This window comes from Hylobates moloch, unplaced genomic scaffold (assembly GCF_009828535.3).
Source record: "Hylobates moloch isolate HMO894 unplaced genomic scaffold, HMol_V3 SCAFFOLD_20, whole genome shotgun sequence".
Classification (NCBI taxonomy): Eukaryota; Metazoa; Chordata; class Mammalia; order Primates; family Hylobatidae; genus Hylobates; species Hylobates moloch.
In genome coordinates this window covers 5,276,034-5,302,960 of record NW_026652295.1, presented here as the reverse complement: position 1 = coordinate 5,302,960, position 26,927 = coordinate 5,276,034, and the positions used below count along the sequence as shown (strand labels likewise).

The window sequence follows — 26,927 nt, the reverse complement described above, 5'->3', positions numbered from 1 at the left end:
TTTTAAAGATTGGCCTTTTATCACAGCCTGGCAGTCTCCTTCCCCACCCACTAGTTTGTTATACATTCCTGATCCAATTTTTTGGTGCAGTTTGTTGAGCAGAAGCCTGAAATTTTTACGTGGCTAAATTAATCACTCTTTTCCTTTATGGCTTCTGAGTTTCCCATTAGGTTTACTTTTCCAAGAAAGGAAGAACTGCTTCTAATTTAATCTCTATAATCAGCTGAGAGTAGCTGGAGAGGCTGGGTCCATTACTTATATACGGTGTGACCTTCTACAAGTTACTCATCCTCCCAGAACTTCAGTTTCCTCATCTGTAAAACTGGGATAAGAAAAGCTCCTTTAAAGGATTATCGTCAACACCAAATCAAATAATGTGGTTACAACTGAGTGCACGGCACACAGGAAGTGTTCAGTAAGTGGTGGCTTTACTTCCCTGGGATTTTAAACACCATCATCACTTAACAGCTGCAGCAAATGAGTCACAGATGTGTGGCAAATTCCCGTTTCTCTGGAAGGCAGAGAGAGCACTGGGAATGACAGCATACCGCCCGTGGGCCAGTCCCTGGCTTGCTGTGACCCTGCCACAAATGCTGCTGTTGTGTAACTTCCTAGGAAGCAGGATTAATTCCTAGCATGGTTTCTTAAGTCACTCTGGGATCTAAGAGATGTTTCCATCATTCTAGGATTTGTACTTCTTGAAAAGGCTCAGGACAAATGGCAGCGAAGGCTACGTGGATACATAGTTGGTGGGTAAGCACAACGTCATCACCTTAACTTTCATGAGAACGAAAAGAAGAAATTGCTCCAGAAAAAACCAGAATTGAGACAAGAAATAAAAGCGTAAAAGCTTACATGGCATTTATATATATATCTGTTTTTTTCTTTTAGAGACAGGGTCTTGCTCTGTCACCCAGGCTGTAGTGCAATGGTGTGAGCACAGTTCACTGTGGCCTCCAACTCTTCCAGGGCTCAAACGATCCTCGCACCTCAGCCTCCTCAATGGCCAGGACTACAGGTGTGTGCCACCAAGTCTGGCTAATTTTTTTTTTTTTTTTTTTTTTTTATGTAGAGGTGTGGGGGGGTTCTCACTATGTTGCCAGGCTCATCTCAAACTCCCGGCCTGAAGCGATCCTCCTGCCTAGGCCTCCAAAGAGCTGGGATAATAGGCATGAGCCACTGCACCTGGCCGTTACATGGCATTCCACATAGGAGTCCTCGTTTTTCAAATGAGAACTCATAAGCACTACACATTGCCGAGTCCTTTAGAACATAGAGAGAAATATATACACCTGGTTGGAGGTCGTGCTGAATACTCACACTCGGTCTCTTATCTCATTCTATTTATCAGGGCTAAACAGGTAAAAAAATATAAAATATAAAAATTCCTCCAAATTACTCAATTATTTAAAAAGCTTCTTACTTTAACAGAGAATAGAGTCAAACTTTAATCAATTCTTATATGAAGGAATCTACTTTCCCCATGATTTCTAATCAATGTAACCTTCTATTATTCAGGAAAAAAGGTAGCCTAGATCTAAGGTATCATGATGTAACTGATTCAGAGCGGCAGTAGCTTTTTTGGTTGAATTTCAATTTCCAAATAGCTAGAAAACACTCCTGTTGGCTACCTGTTGTTAACTTAGCATCAAGACTACTGCTCAGGTACCAGGCCTAGCATACACTGACCTTAGCTACTACAAGAAATGCTAAGGATTAGCTATATTCCTATTAACACGTTTTCAGATGTGTTTTTGCCAGAGAACTCCACTTGTTTATTTCTTACAGAAACCTCTACATAGAGCACAGCACAATCTCTCAAATGCAGCAGCAACGCTATCTCCCAACTTACACGATCTTCCAGTGAGGCTTTGACAATCCTCCCCTTGAGAGGCGCAGGCTATGTCCTCTTGCCTTGAAAATGGGTGGGCTTTTATGACTGTTCCCACTAGTAGGGGGCAGTGGAAGTGATGCTATGTGACTTCTGAGGCTAGGTGACAAAGACAGCAGAGCTTCCACCTGCTGACTTGCACACTTGCTACCACATAAGGAAGCTAACAATTCAGAAGCCACTGCAGTGAGGAAGGCCAGGCCGCTTGGAGAGGTGAAATGTTCTCCAGCCATCACCACAGCAAGTCCCAGCAGACAGCCAGTGTCCAGTGCCAGATGTGTAAGTAAAGATGCCTCATCCCAGCCTAGCCAAGCAGTCACTCCCAGTCTTTGAGTCTTCCCAGACAAGGCCCCAGCATCACAGAATGGAGACAAGGACATGTGAGCATAATAAAATCAGTGCTTTATGTCACAAAGTTTTGAGGCAGTTTGTTACATGGCAATAGATAACTAGATTGTTACTCTAGGTTTACTTAAAAACAGGCCACCTTGCAACTGCTAAGGATAAATGATTCCCCAAAGCAGTGCAAAACTTCCGCAGAACAATGCAAACGCACTAGCCGCCTTGCCCATTAATATCCTGCTCAGCAGCCACGCCCTGGGAGGCGGCCGTTCGTCTCTCCCTCCCTACATCAAAGCTAAGCAATGGATTCCCCATAAGTCATCAGGCTGCTCCAGGATTAGCGGTGAGGGGGCAGATCTGGTGAGGGTTTTCTGAAAATAAAGTAAAATATTTAGATCATTTTGCAAGTTGCTTTTCAGATGCCACATTTTTCACTTTCATCTGTTCCAGCTGACAACGTGTGACAGTTGTCTCTGTGGCTTAACCTTAAAACCATTTATCCTGAGATCATTAAAGATGGATGTCAGGCTGGATTTGCTACATGTAAAGTAAACTAACAGGACGTTACTGTGCCAGAAGAGTACAATACTAACTTATTGTTAATATTTGTTTTGCAAAACAGATGAAATACGAATTCCTTAATACAAAGTCTAACACAAAACAACAGGATGGGGAAGGGAAATATGGTATTGACTAACCTCAATCTATAAGGATCCTCATTTCTGGTGGGGGAAAAAAAAAAGGAGGAGGGTGGGATAAAGAGCCAGAGTATTACCTCTGAAGCTTGGGAGGGTTGGCAGCAACTTGGTGGGCTTGGTGACAGCACCCCTGATTTGGCCTTTGTGACACCTTCTAAACATTTGGGCCAACATACAAGGATATAAAAATAGCGACGCACACACATCATATCCCACACGTTCATAGGCCACAAATTCAGTGCATTCGTCATGACATATATTTTCACGCCAGCATCTATTATCGATTTTTATACATTACAGAAATAATTTCATATTCCTCTGCTAACATTGGTTAACATAAACAGATTAAGATTTTTAACCATTAAGCAGTATACTTTTTAAGCCCATTAGCTTTTGCCTATCTATTTTCCTTCAATCTAAAGGTTTCAAAAATCCTATTATCAAAGTCAGTTCTGAGCATGACTTCGCAGTGCCCAGTCCAGTGTGTGGTGCAGAGTGAGTACTTAGCCAATGTTTTGGTGGACGGTAAAAGAAACCCCAGGCCAAGGCAGTGAATATATGGTTTGCCAAAATATACAGCAAGGGCTAGTTATTACTTTGGCAGCTGAGGTTGAGATAAATTTTAAACAGCCTAAGAAGTTCATAGAAAGAAAGACTGTTATCATCCACAATATCAAACCTGCATGACTTCTGCAGACATCTATTGAGTGCTCACTACGGCCCAGGCACTATGCTAAGAAATGCAGGGGAAACAGAGATGAAATCTCATTGTCCACCAGTCTTTCTTGGGCGTGCTTCTGGGAGCTGTAAATTCAGCTCCGGCATCATTTTCACCCTTCCTGTGGGAATCCTGAGGCAGCAGAAGTGATCTGAATATCCTCCGAGTGGTCTTGTGGGAAGAGTATTCTAAAGTTATTCAATCTAAATAACATGACTTAAAAATTACAGTCTTCATTCTTGCTAATACAAGGAGAGTTTTCTCACCTTAAAATTGGAGGAAATACTGTCCAGCAACTAGACTTGAATAGGAAGGGGCAGGACCTCTTCTAGGAAGCCCTTGAGTGCAACCTCAGCTCTGGTCCTGAGTGAGGCCTACGGTAGCTGGTCCAAGTGAGGGTGTAGCGTGTTCCCCTTACCCCAGCATCCAGCCCCCTAGGCCTAAAGCAAAAGCCTTGTACACTTTATCTACTCCAGGTAGAATTTAAAGTGCCTTCTCCAGCCCAGAGTCACTCTGGCTTAAACTGTTCCCCAACCCGAGTTCTGCCTACACTGTGCAGCAGAGTCAGCCAGGTCCTGAGGACACCCCTCATTCACTGCAGTCACACAGTGGGCCAGTCACCTCAGGACTAAAGCCACCCTGGTGCAATAGTGACTTGCAGGGTGTTGCAAAGAGGCCTAACTGCTCGCCTCCGTGGCCACGATTTAGGATGGGTTGGAAGGATTGGACAGGGCAGTTCTGAAGCCAGCCATTGGATCTCCAGACCTAAATCTTTTCAATACTTCAGTGTGAAGAGACCCAGAGGAAACCAAGGGGGAATCCTAGTTCCTGTACGTGGCTCAAAAATAATGAATCCTTTATGAAAAAGCAACTATATGTACAAGGGAAAAAAATTCTTCCTTGAAATGGCAGATGTGAAGAAACTATTGATTGGTTCTGTCTCCAAAACACAGAACCCTTCCCTTTTGCTTCCATTCTGCTTGTGGCTGGCTCTGCTGCTTCTTGGGCTGGCTGTGAAGAGCCTCCTGCCTCCAAGTGACAACCCCACACACTGACATCATGAGCCTCCATGGGTTCCATGGTGTTTAGGGCCAAGGATTCTGAGTTTCTTTACTTCAAGAAGAGAAATTATAAAGAAAGTTGCTCTCTGGCTCCACTTAAATTTTTTTCCTTGATTGCTAAGGGGGAAGGCACACAAATTCTTCCCTGGCTGGTGATGGGCAATCTGAATGACTTGAAAAGCTTAAATAGAGTGCTGGGAGTCACAGAAACCTGTCTTAATAGAGTCCTTTCACAAACATAATAGAATTCGGCTCCTGTTAGCAAGAAAAACATCTGATGGCTGAGATTAGCTCCCTAAATTGTCCTTTCAAAATCCATTCCACCTCTCCACTCAATGTGTAAGATGTCTCCTTTAGGTGACAGGTACTGGAATTTTTGAGATGGTATTTAAGAGAGAGAAAGAAGCTTCCTGACTGGAAGCACTAAGCAGTGCTCGGAGGGTGAAGCTAGCTCCTTGTTGCAGCTTTTCATTTATACAGCTGGCTTACTCTAGGGTAAGGGTGATGCAAATAGCCCTTGGAAATAAGGCGTAGCATTTGCTAACATAGGAGGGCAGTGATAATGAAAACAAACGAATCACCTTAGTTGGCAGGAATCCTCAGAGAATGATGTGCCAGTTTAATTTTCTGGATACTCAGGGATTCATAAGGACATCATCCCTTGGTCTCACTCTTGAAGGGACTCTTTCTCAGCTGTAGTTTTGCGTACTAGTGCACAGGGCTGGGCAGGTGATGGGCGTGCGGCAGAACTAGGTGAGGGGCCGGGGACGTGTCAGTGCGGTTTATTATTAACACAGTAGGCACAACAGGGATGGTCCTCTGAGGACCCGGGCTGTGACTGCTCATGCACAGGAATGCAGGTAACAATGATGACACCGTTATGCACCTGAATTAGGCATTAAGTGGTTGACAAAGCTCTGAAAGGCAAGCTGGGCTGGTATACAAGAAACCGCGTTCTGAGAGGCAAAGTTATACTCTCTCTATAAAACTGCTATTTTGAGCAAAGACTTGGAACCAACCCAAATGTCCATCAATAATAGACCGGATAAAGAAAATGTGGCACACATACACCATGGAATACTATGCAGCCATAAAAAAGAATGCGTTCATGTCTTTTGCAGGGACATGGATGAAGCTGGAAACCATCATTCTCAGCAAACTAACACAAGAACAGAAAACCAAACACTGCATGTTCTCACTCACAAGTGGGAGTTGAAGAATGAGAACACATGGACACAGGAAGAGGAACATCACATACCGGGGCCTGTCGAGGGGTAGGAGGCAAGGGGAGGGAGAGCATTAGGACAAATATCTAATGTCTGTGGGGCTTAAAACCTAGATGACGGGTTGAAAGGTGCAGCCAACCACCATGGCACATGTATACCTATGTAAATAACCTGCAGTTCTGCACGTGAATCCCGGAACTTAAAAGAAAAAAAAGAGAAAAAAACAAAAACAAAAACAAAAAAACACTGCTTTTTTGTAGCAGAGGCAGACCAGACCCATGTTTCCCAGCTCCTAGGCTGGTGGTCTCTCCTGTATCCCTAGAAATCCTTTTCCTGCCCTGAAGAGATAGCCATGGAGTTCTGGGAGTGGGCAGCAGCTCCCAGACTTAACTTAGCACACTGGAATCAAAGCTAGGCAAATGTTCACCCAGGAATAATAAAACCTATTCCTTCTTCCTCCCAGAAAATGACATCACTATTCACCTGCTTACTTAGTCCCAAAGCCAGGATGTGTCCTTGTCTCCTGGCTTTTCCTCACACCCCACACAGCACGCCCTATGCATTCTGCCTTCAGAGCAGACCCTGACTCCCTTCATTCCCGTGCCCGCCCTCCCAGGCCAGGCCACCTGGACGGCTGAAAGCCTCTAACAGCCCTCTGCTACCCTCTTCTCTGACAGTCCATTTTCTCAGTAAGTCAGGTCACATGCTAAATTAGTAAATCTGTCCCACCCCTTAAAACTCTCCACCTCACTTAGAGCCTAGGTTGTGGCCCACACAGCCCTACATGTCCCAGCCCCTGCTTCCCTCTCTGAACGCATTTCCTCTCACAGCCGTGTCAAACTCGGTTCTGCCTCTGTGCCTTTGCACGTGCTTCTCCTGCTGCCTCCCAGCCTTTCCGTGGTTTGCTCCTTTACTTCCCTGCTTTCTCAGGAGTCTTCCCTGACTCTCCTTAAAATGAGTTACTGCTTTTCACTTCACTCTCTGCCCCACACACTCCTTTACTTTTCTTCACTGCAGGTGTCACTACTTGAAATCACACTGCAAACAAACTTGTTCACTTATTTAGTTTAGTGTCTGTCTTTCGCAATGCCTGGAAGCTCCACGAGGGCAGAGCCTTGTCACCCTTAACCCTGTGTATCAGCTGCAGCTGAACAGGACCTGGCTGACAGCAGGGCTCTGTATCTATTGAGTGCATGGATAAAAGAATGACATGCAAGGCAAGGAGGAAAAGCCCCGTCTGCTCACTGAGGACTGAACAGACATACTGGAGTCCAGCACAGTACATTTTACGTAAATTCAGTGTGGAAAAGAATGACATATTCAGTGCTCCCTTCGGATAGAGCCAGGCTGCCCATAATAACATCTTTGCAAATGAATTCCATCACCCTTACTTTATACTTCTTTACAACTTAACATGTTATTAAATTACCTTAAAAAATACATGGGTCTTGCATAGTGTCTGGCATATGATGAAAGTTCAATATTTATTGCCAAATTTAAAAAATTTCTCATCTGCTATTAAATTCTCTTTTTTTCCCTGCTTCCTCTATTTCCTTCCAATCCAAATGTATATTTTTACATTGTTTAACTATATACGGATATTAATTTGTTTCCTGTTTTTCTCTGGTAATACTTTTTGACATTGCAACCTAGTTATTGTCTTTTTTAACAGCTAGGTAATATTCCATCAAGGTGATCTACTACAATTTGCTTTTTGTGGTCTCCTCCTTTGGGCATTCGGCTACTAAAAGTTCACTGAGAGTAGAAATGCTAAACAAATGCAGGCAGAGTCGGAAGTGTCCTTTTAGCAGAACCAAACCACATGCTGAGCAGGGCAGAGTAAAATGGCACGCTGGTCTGTCGCGCAGCAGCCTCAATTCCAACTCTTTACCGCATTAGTTTATTAGAGCAAACTGTAGGTTGCTGTTAGAAAGCTCTACATCACTTTACAAATTACTGATGAAAGAATGACTTCAAGCACTGAACAAATGTAGCCAGCAGCCTCAGGAGAAGCAGCAAAAGAGGGAGGGAGCCCGAGAAGGAAGGGGACGGGGAGAAGCAACAGCTCTAAGGAAGCTGAGAAGACTTCAACAAAGGCCCTTGCTAGAGCCTGTTTTATTTCTTCGATCTCTTAGGAATACAGTCAGCAGTTTGTTAGCAGATGGATCAGCCAAAGTCAGAAGGAGAAGAAAGGGCTTGTCTCTCTTGGGGATTTCCCCATCTTTCGTTGTTAAAATGCTTCATAAGCTGCTGAAAGAGTGATTTTCTTCTTTTTCTATTTTTTAAGTAACTTTTTCCCCCTGTACGCAAATGAAATACTCATTGAAAATAATTTGGGAACTACGGGAAGGCATAAAGAAAGTAAAAATCACCTGTAGTCCTGTGAGCTACGGATAACCATTGTGAAAACTGGATCTGCTGTCCCGCTCTCCCTCATGGACATAACATGAATATTTATAAAATGTGAACTAGGTCACATATTCTTCTCTTTACCATTTAAGCCCACTGTTACATTGTGAACTTTTTTTTTCAAAGGTACACTATTCTTTAAAATGTTTTAAATATCTGCAAAATAGTTCCCTGTCCAGATGAATAAACTATAATGTATTCGTTTCTCAATAGGTAACATTCAGGTTGCTTCCAAATTTTCAATCTAATAAAGTATAATGAATAATAATAAAGAATAAAGAGCCTTTCTCAGATAAATCTCTTAGCACAGATTGTTAAAAAGCAGAATTACCAGATCAAGGGTATGGGCACTTCCAGGCTGATTCGTGTTGACAAAACACAAACTTGGAGATTTACACTCAATGCAGCCTTCTATGAGAGCAATTATGTCACTACTTCCTCATCGGAAGCAGGTATTATTGTTTTTAAATTTTTAACTGTAGATGAAAAATGGAATCATTATTTTAAATTACATTTCTTTGATTACTGGTGAGGTAAAACTTTTAAATTTTGTTTTCTGGCTGTAAGTGTAGATAAACTGTTTAGTGAACTGTTTTTACTGAGCCGCTGCTCATTTTTCTATTAGAACAAATTTTTTTTTCACTGGTTGTTGGAGCTACTATAACGGCACTTGTAGAAGTAAAAAAAAGACAACGTCTGTACTTTTTGCAGAACAAAAAAGATGTGCATGAAAACAAAATTAGAAGGAAATACATCAAAACGTTGACCAGGTGTATGGGTTAGGTGGTAGGACTGTGGGTACTTGCTGAATTTTCTAGAAGCAGCCTAATAAAAAGGTAACAATAAACCATCTTCCATATACGCCTCATGTGGTGCTGATGGCAGGACAGATGGGGCAGCTGTGTGGGAAATACAGGGAGGACTGATTTTCCTTTTAATTCTAGTTGATCATAATTCTCACTTAACATTTTCTCTGTGTTCACCTGTGTTGTTGATAGAGATGCCTACCAGAAATCCTTTTCTAGTTGACCCTGTGGATAAACAACGGCAGGTGACAGCTGCCTAAGCTGGTGGTGTGGATGCTTATGCCTAACCCGTGGCTACTCATGCCTAACCCGTGGCTACTCCGACCATCAGCTGCAGTCTTGTTTTCCTGGTTATGTGTCTCAATGTTGGTTGGGCACCTTTACTGAAGTACAACTTTGCTCACATTCGCACAATGTCCAAGCACACACAAGTGCTCTGAGCACAAGCATTGTTTCTAATGCCTTCATCAAGACCCTAACAGCATCAGAGCTACGCTACATTCTGTAGAAATCAAATAATCATTAAAATACCTGTGATTATGTAGCAAGAAGGAAAGATTGCTGTGGACATATACCTGGCTATAGCTGTTTCCATATTGGGTTGGAGGATGAAATTCAACTTCAGAGGGAGAACAACTCTTTGGGAAAACACTTTGATGAATCTCCTTATTATGAAAAGTAAGGCCCTCAGGAACTGGGAAGTAAAACGGAAAGTAAAAGGATCTCACTCTAGGGTGTTGTTATGAAGGAAATGTGTGTGTTGGGGGGTGGGGGTGGGGGAAGTGAGGGTTCCTCTGACTCAGGATAAAAAAGATAGGAGTTTTGGGAGGACCAGGCACTCAGGAAGAACCAGGAAAGGATAGAAGCTTTTCTAAAGAGACGGCTGCTTCCAGGTGTGAATCTATTCACAGGGCAAGGATGGAATAAGAGATTATAGTGATGAATCACTGATAAACTGTCAAAACTGCAACGCGGAAATTCAATTTTAATAGTTTCCTCTCCATTATTTCTTTTAAAGCCATTGTACTGTTTAGGAGACCCTGGGAAAAGAGGGAGGTAAGGCGATCAGTATTGTGGACATGTTAACAACCCAGGGAGTGTTGACAAGAGGGGTGATGGAGGAGGGTCTTGAAGCCAGAATTTAGAGCTGGAGGAGACAGGAGGACATAAATACCTGCAGACAATCTGCAAAAGCACTCAACAGGGCAGGCCAGTGCAGTAGGGCTTAATGTTTTTATTTGGATTTTAGAGGGAAGGGTAGAAGGAGGCTGGTGACCCCAGGGCACATTTTGGTAGCAATTATGTTCCAGAGGCTGGTATCGCTCATTTTGAGGACCAAGTTTTAATGTCTTGGGCAGCTAAGGTCTCTCAGGATATAGAGGGTATCACCCCTAGAAAGCATAGCCTGAAGGAAGCATTAGAAACTGAGAGGTTTGCTTTGTCACCTCAGTTTTCTGGCCTTCAACAGAAGGTCAATTGTAGCATGTCATCTCTTCACCAGCAAAAAAATTTGTGAGACTATTTCCTAAGGACAAGCCTCTGGCAGGATGTTCCTAGAGCTTAGCTTACTATTCCGGCCACAAATCAATGTGTTTCAGACATTCCTTCTGATCCAAGGGGCGCCACTTCTGGATCAAGACAAGACTGCAGCCTAATTCACCAGGTTATAAAACAGACAGTGGGGAGAACCTCCAGGAAGCACAGCAGGCATTTCCGCATTCGGTCAGCTGGTAGAACTTTCAGAGAAGTTCTTGGGAAATTTAGAGAGCTCATTCCAAAACTTTGGAGAAAGAGGGGCTGAAAATAGAAAATGAATTATTTATCATATTCTCTCTGTAACTCACAGACTTTAAAGAGCACGTACCAGGGTCTTTCACTCCTAGCTTCCATACCACTCAGCCAGGTAGGTCTCTCTTTGGCACTTCTGAAGGATGTGGGAATGAGGCAGGTTTGAAGCTCCAGAGGCCTCGTATTACAAGGGTGGCTATGTGTGAAATGAGGTGAATCTCTTCCCTGAGAGATTATTTACTTAGAAAGTAAGAGGCTATTTGCAGTAGTGGTTGAGGGCGCAGCACTGACCACACAGACTATAAAAGCATGTCCTCTGTGATGTAAACTTGGTGCCTCTGAAAGAAGCCAAGGCCTGAGGGGCTAATCCTGGCCGACAAGACCCTCTTCCAGGAGGCCAAAGCGTCTCCTCAAGGCACCAGCTTAGATTTCCTATCTCCCCCCCATCCACCTTTCCTCCCAAGTCTACAAAGGATGGCAACCTTCGAGCATTGATGGAAATGTCCCTTAAAACATGGACATCTGCTAAGTCTACAAAATAGTCTTGTCTGCTTATCAGACCTCCAGGAACTTGGGTGAGGTGTGGTAAGGGGAGGGGACGTGAGAGGCTAGAAACACAGGCACCTTTTAGGGGATGCTTCTTTGAGAAAGAGATTGTGACAAACTGTGTATCTGTTGGCTTCCCTCATGAGGTTTCTCACTGAGTTCCCCATTTCTACAACTGCCTCCCAGGATCTTCCTTTTGCTCAGCTCAAAGCCTCGGAGGCTTTGATGCCTTGATCTCTCTTGCTTTTCTCTTAGTTTTCTCTCTCAGTTTTCCACATCCATCCATTTCTTGCAATTTTCAAAGATGCCATTCGAATCCATACTTTCATTGCTGCCATCTGCATTAACGGACTGCCTGACAGACTGATTCATTCACTCATTCATTCCTCACCCATTTACTGCACTCCTCCTTGGTGCTGGGCATGAGACATAATTCCTACCCTCAGGAATTTCACAATCAAGTCAGCAAACAGACACGTGAACACTTCAAGTAGCTGCGAGATAAAACTATACGTGTGAGAAATGAACACACAGTCTGTTATACAAGCTCCCAGGGAAGAACAATGGCTCTTGCCTTTGACTCTTTGACTCCAGCCCCTTGCTTGGCTCTGCATGGGCTGGGTACCCACTCCTCTCTGTCCTATTCATTGAAGCCAGGATAATTTCCCAAAGCATCATTGCAAGGCCACTGTCACTAACAGGGACTTACCTGTGGCACTGGCTCCCACACAGGTATCTTGGTTCTGATTGTTGGAAAGTATTTGGAGCAGAGCACTTCAATGCTCTACTGCCAGAGAAGTCTAGCCAGAGGAATTTGATTATGCTGGTTCATTGCCAAGTTCTTTAACCAATATTACAGTGTGAAGGCGCGAGGCAGAGGCAGGGGCATTTGTACCTTGCCAGAGAGGAAAGCTGGAAGAAATAACTTGAATGGGAGCTAGGAGGAGATAGAAGAAAGCAGAACACAAACCTTACCTACTTTACAGTTCCTCTTTAGACCAGGCCTTTTTAATTATGGTTGCTTTGATTCTCAGCACTGGCCATATAAAAAGAAAGTGAGACACATGGTTTGCTCAAGAATTTGTTCTGATTCACAAATTTATATGAAAGTTAATCATGTTTGGTTATATAAAAATTACTCATCTTTGGTTTGTTTTAAATTAAAAAATAACATTTCATGAAATTAATTGAGAACAGTTTTAGATGTGTGGGCACTTTAAATACACATATGCCTCTGAATTGAGATTGATTTTTAAAAATAATTGTTTCCAATGATAATAACCATCTCCTGGTTGTTCCAGGAATGACTATACTCTGTGGTTTTCTCAAACGGAATTTTCTTTGTACTAGGTAAATATTGAGACAACATTTAAGTTGGCTCAAGTCTGTCTATATTGACTGCAGAAAGCAGCAAATATCATGGGACAATACCAGAATGAGAGAGGGAATCTCGCAGTCATAAGACAGGGCATACGCTTGAGATTGACTACCAAGATTTTCTCTAACATAGAATAAAAGCACACACTAAGTCCTAGTAAGTTTGGGAGCATTTAATAGATAATTAAACAAAATGAAAGTCTCACATTCAGAAATACGACTTCATATATAATTCTTTTAACTGCTGTGAACACTTTCTATAAAAATCCTATTTGCGATCATTGAATATATTATTATAAGGCATGTGGCATACAGTCCACCTTCATGTGACATTGTAAATGTCCTTATGGCTAGCTCTGCTCTTTGCAATGGTTTTATTAGAATGTTATTGAGAATTAAAGCAGATCCCAGACTCGGACACCACAGGCATGTGCAATAAAATAATTGTTAGTCTCATCATTTTAAAATAGAAGATTATATAAATCTGAATTTGCAAATATGTATCCAGTCTAATACGTGTATTGTTTGTATTTAACGAATACAAAATCCAGTTGAAGGCCATGCCTAATATGAGAATGTAGGAGGAAAGAGAAGAATCAAATAAATGAAATCGTCTATAAAAGACGAGAGCAGAATCCCTTCGTTCATCTCATGCTCGGTTCAAGCGTTGTTTCCTTTATGACTGGAGCTGACATCTTTGAGTGTCCTTAAGAAAAGCTTCTTGCATACATAAATGGGCCGTACTAAATTAAGCCTTTCTGTCACAAACTTGAGTCAGGTTGTTTTGACTGCCATTTTACTATTTTTTTATATGAGCCTAACCAAATTTAATAGTAGTTATCTTTATTTTAATTTATACTTTAAGTGCTTCCTTCATTCAGTAAAAAAGTGAAATTTCCCTCCGGTGAGAAAAAAAAAGAATGATTTCCACCTTAGGTTCAATGCAGCGTATGCCATGATTATGACTGAGACGTTGTTCACTATGTAGGAAAGTTGATTAGGAAAACAAATTATGTGCTATGCAGAAGACAGTGAAATTTCAGTTCCTACTGGATATGTCAGCCAATGGGAAACAATGAAAACAATGTATCTTCTGTAGGTTGTTATGAATTGTCCAGGGTTATTTTATTCATCTCTGAAATTTTTACTGAATTTGGTAACGATCAGCTCTCCCAGGCACTTATATGGAACTTCTCTTTATGTTTTCTAAGTTACTCTTTCAGAATGAAATATTCAGAAACTCGGAGACACAAATCTCAAAGACATGCTGTATAATTACTTGGTAGTGTTCTTACTAGCTCTGTGATTTATCCTAGCTGGACAGGACTCTGTTTAACACTGTATTGGGTACATGTGGAATGGCAAGTGACATATTTCACGACTAAACAAAGAGTTACTGCAGACAATACTACACTGATACCAAAATACACACAGAGATGTGTACGGCTTTCTCACTTCGACAATTCTGATAAGTTTCCATTGAAAAGAAGTCTATTTTCTCTGTCTCCTAAAATTCTCTGTCACTCCTCCCCAGAGCTTCTTCCTTTGAACAGAGCCACATAGACTGGGATACATGACAATCAAGTCCCCGTATTGACTGACAGCACACATATGGTTACCAGCTACTACATATCACTGTGTGTGTGTGTGTGTGTGTGTGTGTGTGTGTGTGTGTGTCTATCTACCTGCAAATATAACGCATTTTTATTGACTAAAGAGGTAAATATATATGCAACTTTATCAAACACCTTCTTCACCAAATATTTATTGACCACCTATGTTGTGACAAACTCTGTATTTTTATCTTTCCCCCCAAAAATGCAGATTAAAAAACATTTTTTATTAATTCCCCATAGTAATTGGGAAATATTGGTAGAAAGTACAGAGGATGACCAGTAGTAAAAAGGAAACTACGGTCTGGCCTCAGCCTGGCCACTGACCACTTCTTGTGACTCTGAGAACTTCCCTTTGCCTGTGTTGGTCTCAATGGTTTCATTTGTATAATGAAGGAACTAGACCAGGCAATTTCTTTAAAAAATCCCTCCAAGTACAAAATGCCACAGTTCCAAATATGGAAGTATTTTATAATGTTGGTAACTGGCAAAAATAGTACTTCTCCCAGAAGAACGAAACGATATTGATCTCATTTAGGTTACAGGCATTCCTATGTGAGAAGAAGGCAAATATCACGCCTCCATCCACCCCCCCAAGAATCCGAGAACCTAGGCAAAGAGAAATCAGTCATTCACAGAAGTACTGTGAAAAAAAACAAATTTGAATGACCACAAACATTTTGCAAATGTAACATGATATAAAATACAAACAGCAAATCATTGCTCCTTGTCTACAGTTGCTGGGTAGTAAGAATTCCCAACTTCCAAACTATTACCTCTGCATGGGTCCGCCAAGGGTCCGATCCCCAGTGGCCTTTACAGTGTGGCCAACTGGAACCAACATCTGACCAACAAGTCTTTTTCTTAATATCCCTGTCAAAAACATCCTCAACAGTAAGTTAACTTTATAAGAATGTCAATAAATGAAGAAAGTTGGCAGTTTGGGCTGTTGCCAATATTAGGCTTACAGGCAAAGGAAATAAATGGTGTGACTCTATCAAGATGTGGCAATTTCTCTGATATGTGACATCTGCTTTCCTGTTTCTTTTTCTTTCCTTTTTTTTTTTTTTAAATGAGAATGCACTAATTGAAAAGAATCCTTTTTAAACTGACAAAATAGAGGACACATCCTCAGGGCAAATGGTTTCTGAGACAGTGTTTGAATATAACATATACATAAAGCTTTGGCTGGATCGCCGAACACTGATACCTTCCACTTCAATATTTTGGCTAGTATTTGGTTGGGCCGAAAGAATTCTTCCACACACACAATAAATTCTTACAGATTCAGAAGTTTAAATAAGCAAATAAGTAAAATTATTAAAAGATTCCATAAACCTACCATCCAGAGAGGTACACATTTCACACCTTGTCTGTCTAGTCTCCGAAGATGTACAGATACATTATATATAACATACATTTCTATGTATATTCATATGTTAAGTCCATCTCATACTCCAGACATACCAAGGTGTCCCAAGAGCTGCAGAGATCATTCTGCTGGCACCCCTGTGTGCAAATCTGTGAACTAAGGCACGCTGTTTGGGAAGCTCTACTCTACACTTCCATAAGTTTGAGTTTCTCAGAAACAAGCATCATCGACATGGCAGCAAAGAAGCTTCATTTCTTGGAAAGTCCCCATGTTTCTTGTATCTGTCCCTCACTTCCACAGAGCTGGCATGAGTTCAACTAGCATAAGTTTAGCTGAAGTCTGCATAAATGACGGGGAGCATAGAATTTCCTCACCGCCCAAGTCCCATTAAAAAAATAAAACCATTGTAATTGTATCCTTGCTAACCCAGATCTCTTCTTGCTTCCTCAGATACTTGCACCAGGATAGACAGGCCCAAATTTGTGGCCTTATTAACTGTGGTGCCCTAGGAAGGGAATGAAGGAATGTTCTCCCGAACGAGTCTTTCTGATAGCAGAAGTGGGGAAGCAGGTGCTAGAGGCAGGACCCATTCACTTCAGCTCCAGGAACACAGGTGCCATGCGCAGCAAAACCAGCTGTGGCTTCTGCCCTCCAGGCGCAAACTGGTGTGGAAACTGACACATACACGATTATAATCAACATGGGAAGTAGAGAGTGCTTCTCTAATTGGTTTGTGCTTCCCCAAGTTCCTTCAGGGTAGGGACCGCATATTCTATCATTTGCCTTTCCTCAATGGGAAGCACAGTTTGGGGCCCAGAGAAGGTGTTGGGGGGCTCTTGGTTGGTAGACTGACTTGATGCTAAACTGCAAAGGCAGAGGAGATAAATTCCCTTCACAGCCCCAAAGGTCTTTGGTTATGTTAATTACTCCTACCTTCCCCTAACAAATGGCTAGGGTGTCACAGCACCAGGGCCCAGAGGGCTCTTTAATTGCAGTGGCCCATCTCATCCCATTACTCTCACTATTCAAAGGTGTTTCTAATCCAAAGGCAAAATACAGTGTCTCCAAACTCCAGGGAAAGAACAGAGAGGAACACATGTTGTCAGTGGCAACCAAACTTAGCTTCATCATGAATCACTGTGGCCTCATTCTGACAGGTCCAGTTGCAGCCTAGCCCTAGATCGCACCAAGCAGTGACTCAGCTACAATAAAACTTCAGATGCTATTTTTAAGGGGGGCTCGCAAGGGGAAGGAGGGAGGTGTAGAAATGCTTTATTATTTTTTCCTGAATTTTTATAGCCTCAACTAAATCTTTACTTTGAGACCAGAATTCTGGAAAAGTTAACCTGCCCCTGAAGTTACGTAACCCATAGTTTACTTTTTATATCACAGCTTACCCGTTAAAGTCACAAACCATTTCCATGGCCAAAATTTGTTTGAGCAAAATTGAAAAGGGGAGTTTTCAGAAGAGTCTGGACCCAAGGGAAGCAACTATGGTACAGTGGGAGGAACACTGGCTTAAGAGGCACACGGTTCTGTAGCTTGTAAGCTGCGTCACGGTGGGACTGAATGGCCAGGACGTGGCCAGGGGATAGTGAGGCTGAGGTGGCTGTCCTGGATGGAGTCTTAGGGCGGGCCACCACGGGCATGGTTGGGTATGCCTACCCTGCTAGCTCTGCACTTTGGATTGGTGAAGAAACCCCACCAAAGCCGCTTTAGATTCCACAGACTTCAGTGCTGTCTTCTCTTTACTCTCACCTTCCCACTGAAGGGGCTTTGCTGTTCGCACGGCTACCGACTGATTCCTGTGTTCATTTACTCATCCTTCTCTGGACTTTTTCCAACTGCTACCTTCTCTTGAGCAATTAGCACAGTGCACATATTTCCAGAATGGAGACATGGTATTTTTGGGGAAAAGTAGGACAATGTCTTCCTCAAACGCACGTTCCTCACGATGATCAGAATTGTGTTTCCTCTCCTGGCATGGTCCCTGTCTTCTGGGGAACAGTCCCCCTACAAGCAATGGCTCAGAAGCCTCACCTCCCAACGTTGATGCGATTTCTCCTGCGGGTGTCCCTGTAACATCTTTGGTAGGGCAAGCCATCCAGCTCAGAAGAGCTCTCAGGAGGCAAAACCTAATCTAAAAACTCTTCAGTGGCAACATCTTTAAAGGTTAAACCATCCTCTGTAAACATGTGCTTGGTTCTTGGAGTAAGTCCTTTCCTATTTTTTCCAGAGCTAAGTCTTCCAGGCTGCAAGGCTTAGGAAGAAATAACGCCCAAATTGGCCCTACAGTGTTGAGTGGAAATGGGGCACGAGAAGGGGGAGCCTCACCATCTGCTGATAAATCCATTCATATCACAGTGACCTTGAACACCATAGTTCTTTCTGTAACACCAGAAGTTCCAGCAGAAACAGAGGAGAGAACTGAGCAGAGCCCCAGCTCAACGCCGAGACTTCCTCTTGCTACACCACATTAATCCTATGCCTGAAGAGCTCACTCGCCAATCACTTTCATGAACAAACCCATCCAGCTCTGGGGACAGGAAGAGCAGAGACAGAGTGGGAGTAACTCTTACGTCATGCTCTGAAAGCTCGGCCACGAAGCCTCATTTTTCTGAGGTACTCATGGACACTGCAACTTCCTCCTCCTCAGCTTCTGGCCAGCAACAGGCCCTAAATTAGCTAAATTTAACTATAATAAACATGCTGCAAATGAATTATATTTAACTCTAACAGCCACCTCAGGGTTTGTCTGGAGATGAAATAATTTTAGCTTATGCTACCATAAGTCCCCCAACTAAGGCAGAAAGTAATTACCTAAGGATTTACTGTAATGAGTTCACTGACACTCATTATTCATTATAGTGCGTGAACATTCCAGTCTTTTATACAGTCAGGCATAGACTGCACACTGCTGAATACATAGTCTTGAGTGAGCACAATAAGGACACTAAAAATAAAAAGCCACCTGATTTCAGTCTTAAGAATTAGTAATAATTACGAAGAGCCCCGGTTGAAACTTTACACCATCAGTAGAACTGGGCCTGCTAAGAAAATGAACAATGTGATAAGCTTTTGGAGTGACGACACTGCATGGCAACACTTAAAAAGTGTGCTTATTTAAAAAAAAATGTAACTGGGCTTCAGTGCTGTGCATACTAATGAGAACTCATGTTTTTCTATCCATTAAAGCAGGATCCTACTCAGAAGCATTTGGTTAGGGGAAGAGACTGTGTTTCTAAAAGTACGTACAACTAATAACTTGCCCAAAATGCCATTCCTTATAAAATATTATGATATTCTACGTTTCATTTACTCTGAATCATCTTGCCATTAAAAAATTCTCATTTATCTAGTCACCCCTCGTGATTCATTGTGCATCGGTCGTGGGCCAAGTACTATAAGCACAAAGAACAACAGGACATGGTTTCTACTCTCTAGAAGCTAAAAGTTTAGCAAGGGACACAGCCCTGTAAGTAAATGATTTCCTGAATTGTGATCTCCACAATGATCAGGGGGTGTACTGACTGTTGAATACGTATTATCTAGTCAGTATTGATGTAAGTTATTTGGGTGGAGAAATCTAAATAGGACTTGATCAAGGACCAAAGCAATTCTAGCCAACTTTGGCCACTGAATGTCCTCTGTATACTTGTGCATTCTGGGCATAAGCGCCCATGCTTGGCTGCATATATCATTAATACACTGCTGTTAACTTCTATATAAGTGTTTATATCTTGCCTCATTCTACAAAAATTTTAAGGAGGCCTACAAAAGAAAATATAGAGCAAAATAATGTTTGAATATGAACAGAAATCAAGAATCAACATAAGAAATGGGATGTTATTGACACTTTTCTCATGTCAGACTCCATTCTGCCTACTTCTTCCCCACTCCCGTTCATAGGTCATGAGCTGTGCAAGCAGCTAAAGGGATCTGAAGGTGTGGGGTTAGAGCAGGCAGAAGGCGTGCTTAAGTCAACTCGGCCTCTTCTTCTCCTTCACCAGCTCCTCCAATAAGCCCAACTCCGGACGAGGTGCTGGGTGCTCTTGCAGGTGAGAAGGTGGTGCCAGCAGCCACTCTGCTTCACTCTCTGAATCTCAGGACCTCTGTTTGCCATCAGGAGGCCAAATGACTAGCAGGGCAGGATTTGGGAGCTCTTGACTTGGGCCTATAATACCACAGAACAGCATCAAAGCCCTCTCCTAATACACTGCAATATGATGAGCGAAAATGTTAGCAAGTACAGGACTACTGAGATCAGGGAAAAGAGCAACATAACAGCAAGCCCTGGGGGCTGACACGTATGGTGGCTCTCCCCAGCCACAGTAAGGAAAAATGGTCACTTACAAAACCCTTAAGGTCAAATTTACCCTTACCTTGAGGCACACTAACACTTGGTGCTTAATTTTTAAAACAGTTCCCACAAAAGGTTTTATAGGCAGCAGGGGGAGGGGTGGGCTGAGTGATAGGAATGGACAACCCTCAAGAAGCTTACTATGGGACCTGCAGGAGCAGTTTTCTCTGTTTCTCAGGATCTGTTGATGGAATCCAAGGGCACAGTGTTCAAGTACTGACCACAGAAGGCAATGGCATAGGAGGCCAGGATGACACGTCTGCTCCGTGTCAAGGAATGGCTCCTATTTTCCCATTCCAGGAGTACTTTCTTAGGAGAAAGGGAATTAACATCTGTTTGTTTTTTTCAGGGACTGTGCTAGGTACCTTATATTGATTATTAAAATATAACCTTGAAAGCACTGTGCATTGTTATCATCATTACAAGTGGTAAAAGCCCTTGAGGCCTAGAGAAGTTAAGAAACTTGCTCAAGGTGGGCCGGGCGCGGTGGCTCATGCCTGTAATCCCAGCGCTTTGGGAGGCTGAGGCGGGTGGATTGCCTGAGTCAGGAGTTCGAGACCAGCCTGGCCAACATGGTGAAACCTTGTCTCTATTAAAATACAAAAAAATTAGCTGGGCGTGGTGGCGGGTGCCTGTAATCCCAGCTCCTTGGGAGCCTGAGGCAGGAGAATCACTTGAACACGGAAGGCGAAGGTTACAGTGAGTCGAGATTGCGTCATTGCACTCCAGTCTGGGCGACAAGAGTGAAACTCCATCTCAAACAAAAACAAAAACAAAAAACAAAAACACACAAAAAAGAAACTTGCTCAAGGTAACATGGCAATGAATAGGTAAAACCTGGATTCAAACTTGGATATTCCTTCAAAGCCATCCATTTTTGCCTCAGGTGTTTCTACATAAAGAATAACAAATGTTTTGCCTGAATTAAACAGTAAAAAACATCTAAACGTCAATTCATTTAATTGAATGAAGTTCAGGAATTCACTCTCCCTCTGGTTTCTCTGGCTATTTGACCAGGGGACCAGCCATTTCAGTATCACATAGACACACGCAGATAACCCTAACAGTGTGCTGGGTGTCCAATAGTCATTCCCGAGCTTGAATTGGTACAGTATCATTCACATGAGCTGCTGCTGTCCAACAGCACAAGAGTGACAATAAATTAAATATTTGCTTATGTTGCTGCTTATAAGATACATATAAAACAGAAAATAAACCTCGCATTATAAGCAAGTCATCACCATTTATAAGTAAAATTCAACATAGCTGAAGCTACTAAACCCCACATCATCCCTTGAGGGAAGAAAGCCTCTCATCTGTTTTCAAATTTAAAAACCTCTCATCTGTTTTCAGGCCTACCATTTATTGTCGGTATACACAGACATCTGAAGGAGCTGAGCAAAGGAACGGTAAAGAGAACCTCTCTGACGGTGGGCATTAAAGGAAAGTGGGCTACGAAATAATAGAGCAAGAGATTGTGGAAAAGCTCGGCAGCTCAGGAAACCCACACACCACACACAAAATCCCACATCAATGTTAGAAAGTGTTTCTCTTGCTCTAAGAGTTGATCACCAGCAGCCAAAATATTTTTTGAGGAAATAGCACCTGTCTTTTTCAACCCACTAAAGTTAAGATGTATTTACCCACTGTAAACGCAGCCAGAAAGAAATGTAAACTAACTGTTGCTAATACCTTTGCATGGCTGGATCTCCACTTCCCCCTCTGCAAAATAACAGATTTGGACAGATTGTTCTAAGGGCTTACCCAGCTCTGATGTTCTAGAATTCTGTGGGTTTGGCTGGAGGCTCCATGTTTGGTACTGATAGTGATTTTCTTAAGGGGTTATCTTTCATGCCAAATGATATCTTACTTTTCCCCCAAATTTTCATTTTGTTTATATTCACTTTGTTATATTCAAAAAAGAATATAATCTTTTTGTTTTGTTTTGTTTTGTTTTGTTTGTTTGTTTTTGAGACAGTGTCTTGCTGTGTTGCCTAGGCTGGAGTGCAGTGGCGCAATCTTGGCTCACTGCAGCTTCTGCATCCCGGGTTCAAGCGATTCTCCTGCCTCAGTCTCCTGAGCAGCTGGGACTCTAGGCATGCACCACCATGCCCGGCTAATTTTTGTATTTTTAGTAGCGATGGGGTTTCTCCATATTGGCCAGGCTGGTCTCGAACTCCTGACCCCGTGATCTGCCCACCTTGGCCTACCAAAGTGCTGGGATTACAGGCGTGAGCCACTGTGCCCAGCCAAATTTAATCTTTATTTTTATTTTTTATTTTTTTTATTTTTTATTTTTTTATTGTTATTATACTTTAGGTTTTAGGGTACATGTGCACAATGTGCAGGTTTGTTACATAGGTATCCATGTGCCATGTTGATTTCCTGCACCCATTAAATCGTCATTTAGCATTAGGTATATCTCCTAATGCTGTCCCTCCCCCCTCCCCCAACCCCACAACAGTCCCCGGAGTGTGATGTTCCCCTTCCTGTGTCCATGAGATGAGTTCTCATTGTTCAATTCCCACCTATGAGTGAGAACATGCGGTGTTTGGTTTTTTGTCCTTGTGATAGTTTACTGAGAATGATGTTTTCCAGTTTCGTCCATGTCCCTACAAAGGACATGAACTCATCATTTTTTATGGCTGCATAGTATTCCATGGTGTATATGTGCCACATTTTCTTAATCCAGTCTATCGTTGTTGGACATTTGGGTTGGTTCCAAGTCTTTGCTATTGTGAATAGTGCCGCAATAAACATACGTGTGCATGTGTCTTTATAGCAGCATGATTTATAGTCCTTTGGGTATATACCCAGTAATGGGATGGCTGGGTCAAATGGTATTTCTAGTTCTAGATCCCTGAGGAATCGCCACACTGACTTCCACAATGGTTGAACTAGTTTACAGTCCCACCAACAGTGTAAAAGTGTTCCTATTTCTCCACATCCTCTCCAGCACCTATTGTTTCCTGACTTTTTAATGATGGCCATTCTAACTGGTGTGAGATGGTATCTCACTGTGGTTTTGATTTGCATTTCTCTGATGGCCAGTGATGATGAGCATGTCTTCATGTGTTTTTTGGCTGCATAAATGTCTTCTTTTGAGAAGTGTCTGTTCATGTCCTTTGCCCACTTTTTGATGGGGTTGTTTGTTTTTTTCTTGTAAATTTGAGTTCATTGTAGATTCTGGATATTAGCCCTTTGCCAGATGAGTAGGTTGCAAAAATTTTCAAACAGAGAGCCAAATCATGAGTGAACTACCATTCACAATTGCTTCAAAGAGAATAAAATACCTAGGAATCCAACTTACAAGGGATGTGAAGGACCTCTTCAAGGAGAACTACAAACCACTGCTCAATGAAATAAAAGAGGATACAAACAAATGGAAGAACATTCCATGCTCATGGGTTGGAAGAATCAATATCGTGAAAATGGCCATACTGCCCAAGGTAATTTATAGATTCAATGCCATCCCCATCAAGCTACCAATGACTTTCTTCACAGAATTGGAAAAAACTACTTTAAAGTTCATATGGAACCAAAAAAGAGCCCGCATCGCCAAGTCAATCCTAAGCCAAAAGAACAAAGCTGGAGGCATCACGCTACCTGACTTCAAACTATACTACGAGGCTACAGTAACCAAAACAGCATGGTACTGGTACCACAACAGAGACATAGATCAATGGAACAGAACAGAGCCCTCAGAAATGATGCCGCATATTTTTATTTTTTAATTTTTATTTTAAGTTCAGGGGTACATATGCAAGTTTGTCATATAGGGAAACTTGTGTCATGGGGGTTTGGTATTCAGATTATTTTGTCACCCAGCCTAGTACCCATTAGTTATTTTTCCTGATCTTCTCCCTCTTCCCACCCTCCACTCTCCGATAGGCCCCAATATGTGCTGTACCCCACTGTGTGTCCATGTGTTTGCAACATTTAGCTCCCACTTGTACGCGAGAACATTCAAAATTTGGTTTTCTCTTCCTGTGTTAGTTTGCTAAGGATAATGTCCTCCAGCTCTATCCATGTTTCTGCAGAGGACATGATCGCATTCTTTTGTATGGTTGCATAGTATTCCATGGTGCATATGTACCACATTTTCTTTATCTCGTCTACCACTGATGACCATTTAGGTTGATTCTATGTCTTTGCTATTTTGAATAGCAATGAATGCACATGTGCATGTGTCTTTATAATAGAACAATTTATATTCCTTTGGGTGTATACCCAGTAATGGGATTGCTGGGTCAAATGTTAGTTCTGTTTTTAGGTCTTTGAGGAATTGCCACGCTGTTTTCCACAGTGGTGGACCTAATTTACAATTGGATATGATCTTAACCACATTTTAATTATTTTGTCTGTTTGTCTGTCTTTGCCTCCAGTGTCTAGCACTGTGCAGGCCTGGTATACAGCAAAACTATCATGTACTATTTATTAAAATAGCACCGCTCTCTCTCCTTGCAACTGGAAAGCTTCCTGGAACTGTAGGCACTGTATAGTTCTTCTATAGTCAGGCTGGCTGCTCTCCTGACTTGAACTCCTGGCGGGGGGTGGAGGGGGGAGCCCACGTTGGTGGCATTTCTTTCAACTCAAAGCAAATTCAGGGACCTGCAGTGGCCATTAACCAGCAAGTGTTTACTGAGCATATTTCTGTGCCTGACACTACATAAAAAACAAAACAAAACAAACAATATTGTTGACTCTTAGTTATGTTTCTTTTAGTTAGGAAATAAATATTCTAAGTTAGTTGAGGGAGTTACTGGATTCTTCTTTACATAGCCCATCCTTCCTGGCACTAAGCACTGCACACATGAGGTACCCAGTATTTTGGGTTTAGTTGAGTTCAATGAACCAATAAATACCATAGTCCTTTCAAGTGCAGCACCCCAGACCTGTTATGCTATGAATCTTCCCTTCCTCCCTCCAGATCCTACCATGGAGCCAGAGGTACTTCCCTTCCCTGGGTCTCTTCAATGCCAGTGCCTGTGCAATTACAGCCACCTCCTCTCCAAACCCTCATGACATTCAGCCACATCACCAACTCCTCCCACTCAAGGAAGGGTGGAATTGTCCTAAAAAGGAAGCAGAAAGCTCTCACCTCCTGCCAAGAAGCTGCCCAGTAGTTGGTAGTAACTGGTTTCTCACTTACCAATTTGAGTCCTTCCAGGGTCTGTTTCGTGAAAGGATTAAAAAGGCAATACTATACAGTTAAACCTCAAAGGAATTAGTTGAAAGAAATTTCCATTATCTTTTCAAATGGCTAAATGCATCTCAGCCCCTTATGTTTCCAGACATCGTTTAGAATGTCCTTCTCTCTATCCCGGATCACTAACATGCCTGCTCTGGGATATGTGGTTCTGGCTCAGACAACCTGGTCTGAGGGGAAAATAAATATGATAGAAACATAAAGCTTTACTACCTGACTATCAACCAGTTAGAAACCACCTCATCCACACACACCCAGGCCTCTGCGTCTCTCTGACAGTCTCCTCTCAAATCTCTCTAGAGTCTGTGAGACTACAGCTCCAAGAAATGCTTCCTGTTTTGAAGATGGAGCTGCATCGTGACTTCCGCACACCTGCCTAGTCAGCATACCCCAGCATTCTTGCAGCTGTGACCCATGTGCTTAACAACACTGTGGGGTGCCAGCCTCAGCCACCACTGGAGAGAGCCCGCAGAACCATGGCCCGTATTCACCTGCCTGTGGACCATGCTGCTTGTCAGCGGAGGCTCCAGATGTCAACTCTCCTGGGTGAGCCACCAGTCAACATCCTGGCCATCGGGGTTTTTGGGTGAGGATCCTCAGGACAATGATCTCATGTGACCGCCCAGCTCTACTTAAACACATTTCGTCCCTTCACAAACAGCCTGTCCTTAGAAAGCTCTTTGTGAGGAGCTGAAATCAACCTTTGATAACTTTCTTCCCACTGGTCTTTGTTTTGCCCTGAAGCAACAAGTATACTCCCTTTTCTCTTTAAAACGACGAATAAAACAAACGAAAAAACCCTTCGGCATCACTGTATATGGAAGGATACAGGAAACCAGATGAAGAGAACTGGCAGGACCAAAATAATAAAAATAAAGTATCTTTTTGAACAAGTTAAGGAGCAGGAACAAGACTTCTGATCTCTTCTCTGTCCAGCTGCCCTTGAGCTACTGAATAACAGACCCATAGGAATCTTCAGAGATCACAGTTATATGCCTATGCTGAGGAAGGGTCCATGTTGGTGCTCTTAAGGACTAGGAATAGGATGAGATCCATCCTCAACATCTCATGTCCTACTAAGAGAGACAGACCAGTCTAGAAGTAAGCATTAACACAATGTCCACTTCTTATTCAAAGAACTTATAGTCATAGATTATAGGATACTTTGTGCTTTTGAGATGATGCTTTTAATGGATTAATTATTCATTTAAAACAGAAGTGGAGGAAACCAAGGGAAGTCAGCTTACTACCTTATTATCAAGCATGAGGTCTGGATATAACCTGCGAAATCATTGGTGCAAGACCAAGCAGACTGTGGGCGAGGGATCCATGCCCAAGGCCTGGAAGCCAGCTCCTGGGATGACAGGCAAAGGCCTCAGCTCCCCTGGCAGGACCCTCGGTGTAACACTGGCTGCCTTAAGAGCATTTTCTAAGTGGAAATGAGTCAAGGGGGTCCACTTGATTCTCAGCCACTTGGATAGTCTTTGACTTCCCAGCCCTTTCTCTCCTCT

General features: G+C 42.5%; 1 protein-coding gene and 1 long non-coding RNA gene across 6 annotated transcripts in view; one reads left to right on the top strand and one right to left on the bottom strand.

The window, feature by feature from the left end:
* FARS2 (phenylalanyl-tRNA synthetase 2, mitochondrial) overlaps positions 1–26,927 on the bottom strand; it is a 513,534-nt gene that overhangs the window by 76,635 nt on the left and 409,972 nt on the right. The window lies entirely within an intron of this gene.
* Positions 625–26,190, top strand: LOC116460372 (uncharacterized). The gene is made up of 4 exons (XR_004245783.2): positions 625–753; positions 892–1,018; positions 21,561–21,637; positions 25,717–26,190. It is a non-coding gene; the product is annotated as an uncharacterized LOC116460372 (long non-coding RNA).